The following is a 14,570-nucleotide window of genomic DNA, read 5'->3' on the forward strand; positions in this document are numbered from 1 at the left end:
AGGACGAGCAGGAATTAAGCTTGGGGATGCTTGAGACGTCTCCAACGTATCTATAATTTTTTATTGTTCCATGCTATTATATTATATGTTTTGGATGTTTTATATGCATTTATATGCTATTTTATATTATTTTTTGGACTAACCTATTAACCTAGAGCCCAGTGTCAGTTTCTGTTTTTTCCTTGTTTTTGAGTTTTGCAGAAAAGGAATATCAAACGGAGTCCAAACGAGCTGAAAATTTACGGTGATTTTTCCCGAAGCACAAGAGTTGGGCCAGAAGAGTCCCGAGTCAACAACAAAGGTGGATGGTGTGCCCACCCCCTAGGGCGCGCCCCCTGCCTTGTCGCTGACTCGTGGACCACCCTAACGTGAAACCGACGCAAAAAATTCCTATAAATCCAGAAACCCCCAGAAAGAAACCTAGATCGGGAGTTCCGCCGCCGCAAGCCTCTGTAGCCATGGAAAACCAATCGGGAGCCCATTCCGGCACCCTGCCGGAGGGGGAATCCATCATCGGTGGCCATCTTCATCATCCCGGCGGTCTCCATGACGAGGAGGGAGTAGTTCACCCTCGGGGCTGAGGGTATGTACCAGTAGCTATGTGTTTGATCTCTCTCTCTCTCTCGTGTTCTTGATTTGGCACGATCTTGACGTACTGCAATCATTGTTACTATAGTCAGATCATATGGTGTTTGTCCCCCTCTACCTTCTTGTGATGAATTGAGTCTTGCTCTTTGAGGTTTCGTTATGTTGGATTGAGTATTGGATTTGAGAACACTTGATGTATGTCTTGCGATGGGATATCTGTGGTCACAATGGGATGTTCTATTGATTCACTTGATGTATGTTTTGGCACTCAACTCACGGATTCCCGAGGTGACATTGGGGTAATCTATGCATAGGGGTTGACGCACATTTTCGTCCTACGTTCTCCGATAGAAACTTTGGAGTGATTATTTGTTGCATGTTGAGGGATTGTTATATGATCCAATTATGTTATCATTGTTGAGAGAACTTGAACTAGTGAAAGTATGAACCCTAGGCCTTGTTTTCAAGCATTACAATATCGTTTTTGCTCACTTTTGTTACTATTTACCTTGCTGTTTTTATATTATCAGATTACAAAAACCTATATCTACCATCTATATTGCACTTGTATCACCATCTCTTCGCCGAACTAGTGCACCTATACAATTTACCATTGTATTGGGTGTGTTGGGGACACAAGAGACTCTTTGTTATTTGGTTGCAGGGTTGTTTGAGAGAGACCATGTTCATCCTACGCCTCCCACGGATTGATAAACCTTAGGTCATCCACTTGAGGGAAATTTGCTACTGTCCTACAAAAATCTGCGCTTGGAGGCCCAACACAAGTCTACAAGAAGAAGGGTGCGTAGTAGACATCAGAGGCCCATATGGCGAAGGTGGCACATGAGTTCATCATGGGGCTACACTGCCGGCCCCGCAGCTGGCTCCGGCTCCCGAACTCCTTGAAAGGGCGATGGAGGACAGGGAGCTCCCGGGCCTGTGGTTGCAGGCAGACAACTGCTGCAACTGCCCTTCCTGAGCGGCGGTCAGGTTCTCTCCCACCGGCTTCATGTTCCTGACGTGGGGATGGAAGTTGTTTGCCCGCTCCCGTGACCTGAAGCGCAGGCAGGTCCTGTAGTTCAGGTACAATAGAGCAGCCACTCTCTTCGTGAAGTTCTTCAGGGTCTCCGGCGGCCGCATGGAGTGCTGCGTGGAGAGCGAGAGCGGCAGTGGCTCTGACTCCTCCAGCGGAAGCGAGAGCGACGAAAGCTCCCGGAGCATCAAGAGTGAGGGCGACGATTCTGACTAGACGCGGGGGGCGCTCAAGTTAGGCTCTAAAGACACACCCTCTCCACCTTTGTTCCTTCTTTTTTCTGTAAAAATCAATGTAGCCCTGTCAGGGTGTGAAGATGATGTTTGGCTAGAAACTTTGTATTAAGTTTTTTAATGCTTTGCCGCCTGGTGTGCTCCCTGTGGGGCCTATTTTTTTCTCACTCACCTTAGTGCTCTACATCATAAGGACCCAGCCCCCGAGCAGGCTATGACCATCACTGGTATATTAGGACGCGTACCTAGACAAGGCAAGAGGGTGTAGGGCTTTGCGAGGTGGTTGGGGCTCTTGAGGCGTGATGCTCGAAAACCCCCCTTTTGACGTGCAAGCGGCTTGCGCGGAAACAAAACATCGGCGCCCAGCTGGATTGCAAGGGGAAGAGCTTAAAAGCATTGTAATAGCCCCTGATGCACACTAGACTTAGCTTCTTAACAATGTGTAGCCTGGCGTGACGCCATACACGGGGCACGGCCTGCCGAGGACGCTTGCTCTTGATGCCCCTACCTATGGGGAATGTCGGGGTGTCACCTACGAGGCCTCCCGAGGGGGGCTCTTGAGGCCTCTAAAGCCCTTGCGAAGTAGCGTCTACGAGGTCCCCCATGGTGGGGGTGCTCATGAAGCCTCTTGTGCCCTGCATTGAGGAGATTGCCAAGTTCTTGCAGAAAAATAGAGGCAGAGAGGCAGCGCACACTCGTGAGGTCGCTCATGGGTATCACGTGAGGAGACAAGGCGACATCTGGAGACAAGTACCAAGGACCTTGGTGAGGTGATGTGCGCGGGAGCAGGCCCGCGAGCCAGAGCACAATCACTTGAGCTTAGTGGCGCTGTCGGGTCTGATCCAAGCCGAGGTGGCGTGTCCAGCCCCGCTCGCGTGATACCTAGGAGGAAGGTCGCGAGCGCCCGTGCCTCCCGAGGGGTGCTCCACGACAAGCATTTGCATACATAGGAAGTTAAGCTTTACTGATGCATAAGTAAGTGAATACTCCTCCACGAGGTCCACGATCTCTGTGGTCCGGCCCTCAGCGTGTCATCAACGTACTTCCCTGAGGCCCCCTTGCCTGAGGCCCCAAGCGAACGCTCATCAGCCCTGTGAAGGCGGCTCCCGCGTTCTTCAGGCCGAAGGGCATGCGCTTGTAGCCAGCCGGGTCCATGACCCAGTCGACCCGTCGATGATGTAAAGGGCCCTCAGAGCTGGCCTTGTTGAGGTTGGTGAAGTCAACACACATGCGCTTGCTGCCATTTGCCTTGGGGACGACGACGGGGTTGGCAATCCACTCGGGGTGGTGCACTTCACGGGTGATCCCTGCTACCTCTTGAGCATGCGTTGGTTTTCCCTTGAAGAGGAAAGGGTGATGCAGCAAAGTAGCGTAAGTATTTCCCTCAGTTTTTGAGAACCAAGGTATCACTCTAGTAGGAGACTACACGCAAGTCCCTCGTACCTGCACAAAAAAAATAAGAACCTTGCAACCAACGCAATAAAGGGGTTGTCAATCCCTTCACGGCCACTTGCAAAAGTGAGATCTGATAGTGATAATAAGATAAATATTTTTGGTATTTTTATAGATTGGAAAGTAAAGATTGCAAAATAAAAGAACGGCGCTAGAAATCACACGTTGGCGGGAGATTAATATGATGGAAAATAGACCCGGGGGCCAAAGGTTTCACTAGTGGCTTCTCTCAAGACAGCATAATTTATGGTGGGTGAACAAATTACTGTCGAGCAATTGATAGAAAAGCGCATAGTTATGAGAATATCTAGGCATGATCATGTATATAGGCATCACGTCCGTGACAAGTAGATCGAAACGATTCTACATCTACTACTATTACTCCACACATCGACCGCTATCCAGCATGCATCTAGAGTATTAAGTTCATAAGAACAGAGTAACGCATTAGGACAGATGACATGATGTAGAGGGATAAACTCAAGCAATATGATATAAACCCCATCTTTTTATCCTTGATGGCAACAATACAATACGTGTCGGTTCCCTTTCTGTCACTGGGATCGAACACCGCAAGATTGAACCCAAAGCTAAGCACTTCTCCTATTGCAAGAAAGATCAATCTAGTAGGCCAAACCAAATTGATAATTCGAAGAGACTTGCAAAGATATCAAATCATACATATAAGAATTCAGAGAAGAATCAAATATTGTTCATAGATAATCTTGATGATAAACCCACAATTCATCGGATCTCGACAAACACACCGCAAAAAGTAATACATCAAATAGATCTCCAAGAAGATCGAGGAGAACTTGGTATTGAAATCCAAAGAGAGAGAAGAAGTCATCTAGCTAATAACTATGGACCCGAAGGTCTATGGTAAACTACTCACACATCATCGAAGAGGCTATGGTGTTGATGTAGAAGCCCTCCGTGATCGATTCCCCCTCCGGCGGAGCACCGGAAAAGGCCCCAAGATGGGATCTCACGGGTACAGAAGGTTGTGGCGGTGGAAATAGGGTTTCATGGTGCCCCTGGATGTTTTCGGGGCATATGAGTATATATAGGCGAAAGAAGTAGGTCGGTGGAGTCACGAGGGGCCCATGAGGGTGGGGGCGCGCCTACCCCCTGGGCGCGCCCTCCTACGTCATGGCCGCCTCGTTGCTTCCTTGACGTCCACTCCAAGTCTCCTGGATTGTGTTTGTTCCAAAAACGATTCTCCCGAAGGTTTCATTCCGTTTGATATTCCTTTTCTGCAAAACACTGAAATAGGCAAAAAACAACAATTTGCACTGGGCCTCCGGTTAATAGGTTAGTCCCAAAAATAATATAAAAGTGCATAATAAAGCCCATTAAACATCCAAAACAAATAATATAATAGCATGGAACAATCATAAATTATAGATACATTGGAGACGTATGAAGCATCCCCAAGCTTAGTTCCTGCTCGTCCTCGAGTAGGTAAATGATAAAAAAAGAATTTTCGATGTGGAATGCTACCTAACATAATTTTCTAACTAATTCTCTTTATTGTGGCATGAATGTCCAGATCCGAAAGATTCAACACAAAAGTTTAATATTGACATAAGAGTAATAATACTTCAAGCATACTAACAAAGTAACCATGTCTTCTCAAAATAACAGGCCAAAGAAAGTTCATCCCTACAAAATCATATAGTTTGGCTATGTTCCATCTTCGTCACACAAAATACTCAAATCATGCACAACCCCGATTTCAGCCAAGCAATTGTTTCATACTTTAATTTTTTCTAACTTTTTCAACTTTCACGCAATACATGAGCGTGAGCCATGGACATAGCACTATGGGTGGAATAGAATATAATGATGGGGGTTGTGTGGAGAAGACAAAAAAGGAGAAAGTCTCACATTGACGCGGCTAATCAACAGGCTAGGGAGATGCCCATCAACTGATGTCAATGCAAGGAGTAGGGATTGCCATGCAACGGATGCACTAGAGCTATAAATGTATGAAAGCTCAACAAAAGAAACTAAGTGGGTGTGCATCCAACTTGGTTGCTCACGAAGACCTAAGGCATTTGAGGAAGCCCATTGTTGGAATATACAAGCCAAGTTCTATGAAAAATTCCCACTAGTATATGAAAGTGACAAAGCAAGAGACTCTCTATCATAAAGATCAGGGTGCTACTTTGAAGCACAAGTGTGGAAAAAAAGGATAGTAGCATTGTCCCTTTTATTTCTTTTCCCTTTTTTTTTTCTTTTTTTGGGGCCTTTTTTTTTCTTTGGCCTTTTTTTATTTGGGACAATGCTCTATTAATGATGATCATCACACTTCTATTTATTTACAACTCAATGATTACAACTCGATACTAGAACAAAATATGACTCTATATGAGTGCCTCCGGCGGTGTACCGGGATGGGCAATGAATCAAGGGTGACATGTATGAAAAATTATGCATGGTGGCTTTTGCCACAAATACGATGTCAACTACATGATCATGCAAGGCAATATGACAATGATGAAGCGTGTCATAATAAATGAAACTGTGGAAAGTTGCATGGCAATATATCTTGGAATGGCTATGGAAATGCTATAATAGGTAGGTATGGTGGCTGTTTTGAGGAAGATTGTCGGGTGGTAGGTGCGACATATGCCAACGGGTGGCTTATCATTGTGGGAGCCAGTAAGACGTCGCCGGTGCCTGGAAACGGGATGAGGCGAAGACATGCACGCCGGCGGATCTTACCCAGGTTCGGGGCTCCCCGTGGAGATAACACCCCTAGTCCTGCTCTGCGGGGTCTCCGCATGATCACTAGATCGATACAAGTAGCTACAAGTGCTCCTTGAGCTGTGTGGCTAGAGGAAGAAGAAGGGCAAGGCTAGCTCTCCTTTTCTCTCTATGTGGTGTGTGAAACTCTATGAGATCAACCCTTTGCATGGGTGTCCCGGGGGTTTTATATAGGCCTACCCCCCAGGGGTACAATGGTAATCCGGCTGGGCGCGGGTCCCAGCCGTCAGTGTCTATGCTCGCCGGCTTCTCCGCGGGTCACTGGGGCCCGCCGACTGGTGGGTCCCGCCGGCTGCCGGCTTCTTGGCCGGCACGCCGGCCCCACCGCTTGGGGGCTTTGTCGGCGGCCGGTTATTGTTGCCTTGCCTCTGATGACGAGGGCTTTATCGAGGTAAGCGTGGCTACAGTGTCGCCGCCTTGCGCGCCCTCACTGTAGCCTTACCCCGTCTTGTCTCCTTAATGAGGCGCATGTTTCGAGGGAGGGAGGTAGCCAGCTATGGGGAGCCGGCCACACCCCTGGCCGACTAGAGGAGGATGGGCCGCCTTCAGGTGTCTCTTTGGCAAAAGGGGCCCGCCGCCTACGGGCCGTACTGGCGCCTGTCGTGGGTGACGTCGAGGTCAACACGGCTACAGTGCCGCGCCGGACGGGGGATGGCTGGCCCGTACGGCGCCCTGTGGCCATGCCTGTTCCGGGATTCGGGGGTAGTGGGCTGTACTGCGGCCACGCCCCATCCTATCGCTGTTATGTGGGCACGGTCTTTAGCTGGTGCAGTCTTGGCCGGCTTTCTTTATGGCCGGCTTCTGGGAGTCGGCTATCTTCATGGCCGGCTTCTGGGAGTCGGTCCTCTTGGGGCCGGCTCCCTGGAGTCGGCTATCTCGTATCTTTCTTGGGGGAGGTTTCTGGGGCTGGGTCGCCCTCTAAGAGTCGGCCCTGGGGATAGCCGGCCAGGGGAAGGCGTCCCTTATGCTTGGTATGCTTGAAGGCCTGAACGGCCTGATAATTTTCAAAGAGCCAGGGGGAGTCGGTTAGGCTACCCGTGGTCATTTACTCCGACAGTAGTCCCCGAAGCTGGTTGGGCTTCGAGGCTGAGAGGAGGTCGAGAAGCTCGGTCAGCTTCATATCTTGACGAGCCAGCAGCTGGGAGCCGGCTTCGGTTGGGCGCTCCGTCTTGGCGAAATTTTTAATGTTGGAAGGCGGGAGTCTGTTGGCGCGTGCGCCGGGCTGCGGGCCAGCCGTTCGCCGCCTGCGAACCACGTGGCGTTTCTTGGCTGAAGAGAGCCTGCCAACCCACACGCACGACAAGACGTCGCCGCAGGCCGTGGGCCCACCACTCCTACGCCTAGGCCCAGGCGCGGATTCTTTGTGGCCCAAAGCCGTCCGCACGTCTTCCGGTGGCGGTTTCCACGCGCCGTTAGGGCGCAATAATCGCGGGACGTGGGGGAGTGGGCGCAGTTAATCCCACGTTCCTCCCCATGCCTCGTCTCCTCGGCTTCGCCGCACGAGGCTATAAGTAGGGGGAGGAGGGGGAAGCGGCAGACGCTCGCACGCTCCTTCCCTCTCCGCCATCTTCTTCGTCCTGCTTTCCCTTGCAGCAGCGCCTCGCCGCCGCGCCGTCCCACCATTCTTCACTCCGCCCCGCAGCTCTGCCGCTGCAGGGCCGTGCTTTCTCTGCCGCCGCACTCTTCCTCGCTAGCTTCTCACCACCATGTAGTACGGCGGGGACTGGGATGGCTCCAACGTCCACATGGACCACATCGAGTTCCTCCGCAAGACGCGGCGGTTGCCCGGTGCGGACCAGGTGCGGGTCCGTCTCGCGCCTGCGAGGGAGATCACGCCGGAGCCGGAGGAAGGCGAGCGGGTAGTCTTCCGCTCGCATTTCCTGCGCGGCATCGGCTTGCCGGCGAGCACTTTCTTCCGCTCCTTCCTCGACTTCTATCAACTCCAGCCGCACCACCTCACTCCAAACACGGTGGTGCTGTTGTCCGCCTTCGTCACCTTGTGCGAAGGCTTCCTTGGCGTTCTCCCCACCCTCGAGCTCTGGGGGGAGTTCTTCCAATCTAAGCTAGGCACCCGCATGCAGGGCGTGCCGGCCCAGAGCGGCGCCTTCATTGCGATGCGGAGGCCGACGGCCGACAACCCCTTCCCCGTCATCACGTTAATCCAGTCGGTGAAGCGCTGGCAAAAGTCCTATTTCTACGTGAAGAACGTCGCCCCGCAAGGCGACTACGTCAACTTGCCGGCTTACGTAGCCGGCCCGCCGGCTGGGAGGCGGCCCCACTGGTCCTATCGGGCCGCGTCGCTGACGCCGGCTGGAGCCGCGGCCGTCGCCCGACTGCGGGTGATAATCCAGTCGAAGGGCCTGACTGGGTCCGACTTGCTGGCGGCCTTCGTCGCGCGCCGGGTGCTTCCGCTTCAGAGCCGCCCTCACCTGATCTGTCAGATGAGCGGCCAGCTCGATCCGAGCCGGATGTGCAGCAAGGACATGCCGCACGACGAGGTGGCCCACATGGTGAATTACCTTGCGAACTGCAAGCTCTCCGCAGAGTGGCGGTTTGGCAAGGAGCCATATTCCCGTGCACATCCTCCGCCCACGGTATGTTTTCTCTTTCCCTTTCCTTTCTTAGTTTTGTTGCCGAATTCCTTCTGGCCGTCTCTGACCAGTCGGCACGCCTTGGCAGAGCTCTCTCCTTCGACCTGCAGCCAGGTCGGAGACGGAGCGCCGATTCCTCGCCGACCGGGCGGAGCATGACCTGGAGGACCACGACTTGGGGGCGGCGGGCATGGAGGACAACACCGAGGCGGGTGGCGGCGAAGCCGGCGGTGAAGCAGGCGGCTTCGGTCTTGGAGCCAGCTTCGACGACTGGCCGGATGACGACGAGGCGGAAGTCGTCCCACGACGCCAGCCGGCGTCTGGCCACGGCGCGGGTTCCTCCGCCGCGCCGCCTGCTCGGGGCGGTGGGCAGAAGCGTCAGCCGCGTCGGGCTTGTTCGGCAGCCGGCCGAAGAAGCCCAAGGGCGGGGCGGCGGTGACCAGGCGGGATGAGGCGGTCGCGAAGGCGGCCCGCTTCCGCAAGGTGGTGAAGCAGCCGCAGACGGTGTCGGCGTAAGCATATACTCCTTTGTACATTTTTTCTTCTTTTTTTGGTAGTTTCTGAATCCTTGTCCTTTCTCAAAAAATCAGGGCTCCGCTGTCGCTCGAGCGGGTTGCTGCCGCCTCGGTCGTTGGATCGCCGGGAGGATCCGGGAGCACCCGCCGCGTGGACTCCCGCGCCGAGCTTCAGGCGGCGACGGAGCGAAACGCGCGGGAGGCGCGGGAGGCGGAGGAGTTGAGGGCGGCTGCCGCCAAGGCGGCACAGGAGGAGGAGGCGGCGAAGGCGCACGCCGACGCAGCGGCCAAGGCCCAAGCGGAGGGTGCGGCCGCGGCGATGGCGGAGGGGGCCTTGCTCGTCACCCCTCTACGTGTCGCGGCGCCTGAGGCCCCAGAGCCCCCGCCAGAGGAAGACGGCGGCGATCAGCCAGGATTGGAGAGGGAGGACGACGTCGTCGTCCTGGAGAGGGAGGCGGCACCGGCCACGCTGACTGGGGCGACCCAAGGCGGCCGGCCTAACTTGCCGCCTGCGCAATCGGCCGGTGGCGAGCCGGCCGCAAGGACGGATCTGGTGGTCCAGTCGCCCTTGCGCCAGCGCACGGGGAAGGCCGCGTCGGAGCCGTAGAAGGCCGCGGGCTCCAGCTCGTCGGCCTAGGACATGGAGGCGGCCAGTGCCAGCTCGGGGTGGACGCCGGGTGGAGGGACGGTTGTGGTGAACGTGGCAGCGCAGGACGTGCGGAACCGGCTTGAGGCCCATGCTGCGGCGCTGAGGAAATATAATGACGAGTTCGTTGCGACGCGGGCGGCCATTCGGGTTAGTCTTCTTATTTTTGCTTTTTTGATTTTGGTTTCTTCCGTGAGGGCGCGTCAGCGCACCCACTGGGTGTAGTCCCCGAGTTCCGAGTCGGCTGCTGAGCAGGCGGCTTGGAACTTCTTAGCGGGCTATGTTTTGCTATCTTGTTCTCATTCGCTCCTCTGCCTGACTTGCAGGACTACCACAACCTCCGCGCGGCTGCCTTCAACTCCCAGGCTCGGGAGCTGACCCAGAAGATTGCTGATCTATCTGAGAGCCGGGGTAAGTGCTTCATCTTTTATCTCACGTGGGGGCGCGTCAGCGCACCCACTGGGTGTAGTCCCCGAGATCCGGGCCGACTGCTGAGCAGTCGGGTCGGATCTTCCTTGACGACTTCTTCCTTATTACTTTTTTTTCTGCCATCCCTGCAGCGGCCAACGCCAGTCTGAGGGAACAGCTGGGCGGGGCTCAGGCCGCCCTCCGCGCTAAGGAGGCTGAGTTTGCCGCCTTGGCACAGGAGCGTGACCGCCTGGCCAAGAGGTTGGCCGACCAGGAGAAGAGCCACAAGGCGGCCCTGAAGACGGTGCAGGACAGCGAGGCCGCCCTCCAAGCCGAGTATGAGACAGAGGCGGCCAGCTGGGCCGAAGCGAAGCAGACGCTGATCAACGGCTATGGCCAGATCGAAGACTTGGTTGACAGTAGGCCGCCCTCTTCTTCGTCCTTGCTTGCCGCTTGCCGTTTAGCTCATTTTCTTACTTGGTGTTTTTCTCTTCTTTCTCTTTTTTGCTTGCGCAGAGTACTTCCCTGGCTACTCTACCGCCGCCAACCAGGTCGTCGAGGCCCACCGCGAAGCACGGAGGCAGGCTGGCACCGAGATCACACCAAACGCTCGCCGGTCGTTGGAGGAGCAGCTCTTGGCGATTCAAGCCCGCCTTCAGCCGGCTCACCGCATGCTCCGCCGGCTTCAGCGTGTTGGGGCGCAGGTGTTAGCCGCCCTCTGGCCTGGTGAGGTGATTCCCCGCACCCCCAGTCGGACTGCCGACTGGCTGGAGGTGGCGGTCGGCCGCTTCGAGGCCTGGAAGGCGTCGGCGGCTCGGTCCGGCGCCAGGCGGGCGCTGGAGTTCGCCAAGGCCTGGTATCCCGAGCTGAGTCTGGACTAGCTGGCCACCTGGCGGCAGGAGGCTGACACGGAGCTGGAGCCGGCGTGGCTGGCTATCATCCAGCGGGCTTCGGCGATCGCCGACTACACCGACACCAGCGCCTTCGCTCCTGAGGTGGATGACAACGGCGTTGCCCAGCCGGAGGAGTGGTTTGGGCTGAACCCGACAGACGGCGAGGACTCGGCGGAGGAGATCGACTCCAGCGACGAGGGCGAGGAGGAGGAGGAGGAGGGTGAAGACGCCGGGCCAGATGGTGGAGCGGCCGGTCAGCCTCAGCTTGACCGTGCCTCCAGCAACAAGGCACGCGCGGGTGCACCGCCTGCAGCCGGCGATGATCAAGCCGAGACCCGCCAGCCGGCCACTCCTCCAGCCCGTGGCGCCGTCTCCACCGACCAACCCGGCTCCCACACTGCGCCCTTAGTCTAGTCTGATGCCTCTATTTTCCTGTTTTACCACTCTTGGAACAGTATTTTGTTAAGTTTGCACAATTCCACCCACTGGGGGTGTATTCGAACAATATTGACTGCCGGCCTGTTGGGGGTCTTATGTGTAAATATAATTATGCATGCGCTTGGCTTTCGCTTGTTTTTTGCTTTTCATCCTTTGGTTGTTTCCTTTGCCGCCCTCCCTTGGTTGCCGCCTTCCCAGCCGGACAGTTGCTCTGCAATCTGTGGCTGGAGAAGTGTTTGGCCAGTTGGGAGGGCAAGTACTCTAGCTTTGTTGGATTTTAGCGAAGTGACTGGGAGGGCGGCCAGCCGGCTGTTTTGACAGCCGGTAGGCGTGGTTGGAGGCCGTCTTTGTGTTATATAAGTTCGTTAGTCCTTAGCCGTTTTTCGTGTGGGCATCCTTTCCTGCCTTTGGCTCTTGCCAGTCGGACAGTCGGTTCTTCGAGCTGGGACTTTCAATAAGAGAGGGCTCGGGTACCGGCACACTACTCGTCTGACTTCAGGTGGAACTTTTAATATAACTTAAGGCGGCCAGTCCCCGGGCCGACTAGTCGAACCCGGTGCCAGACATAAAATCAAATGTAATAATACATTCATGAATATGACACTCGTCATTCATAGATAAAGGAGGGCCGTCCCCGAGTGCGCCTCGGGGGGCCCGTTTGTGTTGTACTTAATACAAAAAAGGGTAGCATGATACATACTGCTTTCAACTGTAAAATATTTTCAAGAGGTTGGCGTTCCATGGTCGTTCCGACTCCTTGCCGGAATCATCCCTCTTGCGTGCTCTTGGTTTTTGTGCGTCGATCAGGTAGTAGGAGTCGTTGCCTAGTGCCTTGCTGATGACGAAAGGGCCTTCCCAAGGGGCCGAGAGCTTGTGCTAGCCGGCTGTTCGCTGGATCAGCCGAAGCACAAGGTCGCCCTCTTGGAAAGATCTTGGCTTGACCTTTCGGTTGTGGTAACGGCGCAAACCCTGCTGGTAGATGGCGGACCGGCTGAGTGCTAACAGCCGGCCTTCTTCCAGTAGGTCGACGCCGTCTTCTCGCGCTTCCTTGGCCTCCGCCTCCGTGTACATGGTGACCCGAGGCGAGTCGAACTCGATGTCAGTTGGGATGACAGCCTCGGCACCATATACAAGGAAGAACGGAGTGAAGCCGGTTGACTTGTTTGGGGTAGTACGCAGACTCCAGAGGACAGCCGGTAGCTCATCGAGCCAGCAGCCGGCCGATCGCTCCAGTGGTACGACTAGTCGGGGCTTGATGTCAGAGAGGATGAGTCCATTCGCTCGCTCGACCTGGCCGTTTGACTGCGGGTGGGCAACGGACGCTAAGTCCAGTCGGATGCCCTGTGTCGCGCAGAAACGTGCCAGTGCTCCTTTGGCAAAGTTTGTGCCGTTGTCGGTGATGATGTTGTGCGGCACGCCATACCGAGTAGTGATGTCGGCAATGAATGTCACGGCAGTCGGCCCGTTCAGCTTCTTGATCGGCTTCGCTTCGATCCACTTGGTAAATTTGTCCACGACGACTAGCAGATGTGTCAAGCCACCGCGGGCTGTCTTGAATGGGCCCACCATGTCCAGCCCCCAGACGGCAAAGGGCCAGGTGAGGGGGATGGTCTTGAGTGCAGAAGCCGGCAGGTGTTGCTTGGAACTGAAGACTTGGCATCCTTTGCAGCTTTTGACTATCTCTTTGGCATCTTCCAAAGCAGTCGGCCAAAAGAAACCATGGCGGAAAGCTTTGGCCACAAGTGATCTTGAGGCTGCGTGGTGGCCGCATTCGCCTTGGTGGATATCCTTGAGGATTGCTACACCTTTCTCTGGCTCGACGCAGCGCTGGAAGACTCCAGTGACGCTGCGCTTGACGAGTTCTCTGTTTATTATTGCATATGCTCCGGCTCGGTGTTGCACTAGTCTTGCCGAGATCTCATCAGTCGGCAGCTCTCTGTTGACTAGGAAGTTGAGGATGGGCTGGGCCCATGATGGAGCTGTGACTTCTTCTACTGTTAGTACGGCCACTGTGACTCGGGTGGGCGGGTTGGGTGGTGGGGAGTTGGAGTCGGCCACCGCTTCTTGTGTCGTTGCAGCCCCCGGGCCGACTGTTGCAGTCCCCGGGCCGGGTTCTGAAGTCCCCGAGCCGGGTACGACTACGGCAGTCCCCGGGTCGCTTGTCGAAGTCCTCGAGCCGCCTGCTGGGTCCCTCCAGTCGGATCCGGCTGCATTAGGGGCGGGCGGTACAAAGATAGAGTCTGACTCTGGAGACGGCTTGATGGATGGTTTGAGGAGGCGCTGGAGAGAGACACCGGTTGGTATAGCCTGTCGGGTGGAGCCGATCTGTGCCAGGGCATCTGCTTGGTCGTTGTCGGCCCGTGGCTCGTGAAGGAACTCGCACCCTTCAAAGTACCCACTGATCTGCTGGACGAGGAATCGATAGCTCGCCATGTTTGCATCCTTGGCGTCCCAGTTGCCAGATGACTGCTGGACCACCAAGTCCGAGTCGCCATAACACAGGATCCGGCGTATGCCGAGCTCTTTGGCTAGCCGGAGCCCGTGTATGAGCGCCTCGTATTCAGCCACGTTGTTGCAGGCGGCAAAGTGAATTTGCAGCGTGTATCTGAGCTTGTCGCCTTTGGGAGAGGTGAGGACGATGCCGGATCCCAAGCCGGTGCGCATCTTGGACCCGTCGAAGTGCATCCACCAATGAGTAGAGTCGGGAGCCGGCGGTAGGTACTGGGTCTCGGCCCAGTCGACGAGGAAGTCGGCCAACGCTTGGGACTTGATGGCGGTGCAGGGCTGATAGAAGATTGTGTAGGGTGCAAGCGCAATGGCCCATTTGGCCACCCGGCCGGATGCATCCCGGCTGCCTATGATCTCGGCAAGTGGGGCGGTGCATACGACCGTGATGGGATGCTCTTGAAAGTAGGGATTCAGCTTCTTGGCAGCGAAGTACACTCCATAGCACATCTTCTGGTAGTGTGGGTAGTTTTGCTTTGAGCTGGACAGTACTTCG

This window comes from Triticum aestivum, chromosome 1D, assembly GCF_018294505.1.
Source record: "Triticum aestivum cultivar Chinese Spring chromosome 1D, IWGSC CS RefSeq v2.1, whole genome shotgun sequence".
NCBI classification, from domain to species: Eukaryota; Viridiplantae; Streptophyta; class Magnoliopsida; order Poales; family Poaceae; genus Triticum; species Triticum aestivum.